General features: G+C 40.8%; 1 non-coding gene across 1 annotated transcript; it reads left to right on the plus strand.

Moving 5' to 3' along the window:
- Nucleotides 1-935: 935 nt before the first annotated feature.
- On the plus strand, nt 936-1042 carry LOC141681632 (small nucleolar RNA R71). The gene has a single exon (XR_012559058.1). It is a non-coding gene; the product is annotated as a small nucleolar RNA R71 (small nucleolar RNA).
- The last annotated feature ends 1504 nt before the right edge of the window (nt 1043-2546 follow it).

The following is a 2546-nucleotide window of genomic DNA, read 5'->3' on the forward strand; positions in this document are numbered from 1 at the left end:
GAAAAGGTGGTGGAGGATAGAGCTGTTTCTCCCCTGTATTAGCCTCAGGCAGAGTGTGTTCAACAGTAGTCTTCCTTGGTTCCGCCGCTTTCTCCTTTTGCTTAGATTCTTCACCTCTAATTTAAGCTTCTACTTCTTTTGCCTTTTCAGAATCAGCTACTTTTCCCGACCTTAAGGTAATAGCCTTGACTTGCTCTTTAGCTTCCTTCCTGCCTGGTACTTCCGTGTCACTGGGAAGAGTGCCAGGTTGACGATTGAGCACTGCATTGGCTAATTGACCAATTTGATTTTCCAAGGTCTTGATAGAAACCGCCTGACTCTTGCACAACAGCTTAAGTTCCTCAAAATCAGCACTAGTAGGTGCAGCTGCACTTCCCTGTTGAGGATATGATTGCCTTGTAGCATACTGCTGTGGTTGCTGGAATCCAGGTGGGTTAAACTGTTTACTCACTCCTTGCTGATATGGTGGCTGAATAGCATTCTGATTATTCCCCCAGCTGAAATTTGGATGATTTCTGTTGTTAGGATGATAGGTCGCTGGCACAGGCTACTGTTGTCGCTGATAATTATTCACATACTGAACAGATTCGTTTACAAGAGAACACTGATCTGTAGCATGAGAACCTGCACAAAGCTCACAAACCATAGCTATTTGATTAACTCCATACGTAGCCAGAGAATCAACCTTCATTGATAGCGCTTGGAGCTGGGCTGCAATAGCGGTGGCTGCATCAACTTCCAGAATACCTGCTACCTTGCCTGACGTCATCCTCTGAGTTGGGTTTTGATGCTCATTTGCAGCCATCGTCTCGATAAGATTATACGCCTCAGTATAGCTTTTATCCCATAAGGCGCCTCCAGCTGCTGCATCAAGCATGGGCCGAGATTGGGCCCCCAAACCATTATAGAAACCAGTGATCACCATCCAATCCGGCATTCCATGATGTGGACATTTTCTCAACATTTCCTTGTAGCGTTCCCAAGCCTCGCACATAGATTCTGTAGGTTGCTGCGCAAACTGAGTAAGAGCACTCCTTATAGCAGCAGTCTTTGCCATCGGATAAAACTTCACCAGAAACTTTTGCGCAAGATCTTGCCATGTAGTGATGGACCCAGCTGGTTCAGAATGTAACCAGTCTTTAGCCTTATCCCTTTGTGAGAATGGGAAAAGCCTCAACTTGATAGCCTCATCAGTCACGCCATTATACTTAAAAGTGCTGCAGATCTCGACAAAATTCCTTATGTGCATGTTGGGGTCTTCAGTTGCCGCTCCTCCAAAAGAAACAGAATTCTGCACCATCTGAATAGTGCCCGGCTTGATTCCAAAGGTGTTAGCTTGAATAGCCGGATGAAGGATGCTTGACTGAATGTCATCAATTTTAGGCCGAGAAAAATCCATAAGAGCTGGATCAGCTTGAACAATACGATCTCCCATGTTTACTGGTTCTTTCTGCTCAGTTCCTGAATCCGAATCCTCAAAATCTAACTTCTCCGGAATATCAAGAACTTCGTCTGTCTCCTCAGCTGTATCTAAAGTCCTCTTGCGAGCACGAGAACGAGTTTGCATAAACGCTTGCTAAAGTACCTGAAACACAACCAGAAAAAATAAGTAACTACTACGTCCTAATCACTGAGTCCTAATGACCAATGATGGTAAGTACATAAACTAAACAAATACGCCGAGTCCCCGGCAGCGGCGCCAAAAACTTGTTAGGGCGAAAACACGCGCTAATATTCACGCAAGTATACGCGTTCACAAGTAATATAGAATATTTTCTAGTTCGTTCCCTCAGAGACTCAGACTAAATTATTGTCTAATTAAACTCACTCACCAATGTATGATTACTTCTCAATGTTAAGATAATAACACTTAAAATTGTTGATTAAATATTAACTATAATTAACTACTTAATTAACCACTTAACTAACACTTCAATTTATCAATAATAAAACACTCATAAGATCACAACTTCATTATTACTTCCTTCTATAGCCATTGTTATTACCTTTAGCATGTGACAGTGATGATATTAATCGAATAACACGAAACTGATAAAAGCCAACTTTCATTGTACTAATACCATTCTACCAAGCATCCACAATTAAGATAGAAGTCGAATAGTCATCAATTATGTTGAGTTCCTATATGTCTACAGAAATTGACAACACAACGATTTAAGCACAAGTTATTCCTTTTTGATTACATAGGGCAAATAAAACTGTTAGAGTTACCCACTAATCATGCACAACGTACATGAACCTATGCTAGCATGGCAAGTTCTAAATCTCAAGATCCACCATCGCTTCACAAGAGATTAACACCCTATCTTATATGTTCGCGACGCACATAAGACGAATACGCACAACCAATACTAGATATCAAGCAATCATCACACACTAAAGTATTAAACAATTAACTAAAGAATTCCATAATAAATCCGTTGCAACCCCATGATCACGATTAGCCCATAATAGAACTTATCGCCATCATGGGTTCATATGAAATCATGATAAACAAACACAAGAAAATAATAACTAAACTAATT

Source organism: Apium graveolens, chromosome 8, assembly GCF_009905375.1.
Source record: "Apium graveolens cultivar Ventura chromosome 8, ASM990537v1, whole genome shotgun sequence".
Taxonomy (NCBI): domain Eukaryota; kingdom Viridiplantae; phylum Streptophyta; class Magnoliopsida; order Apiales; family Apiaceae; genus Apium; species Apium graveolens.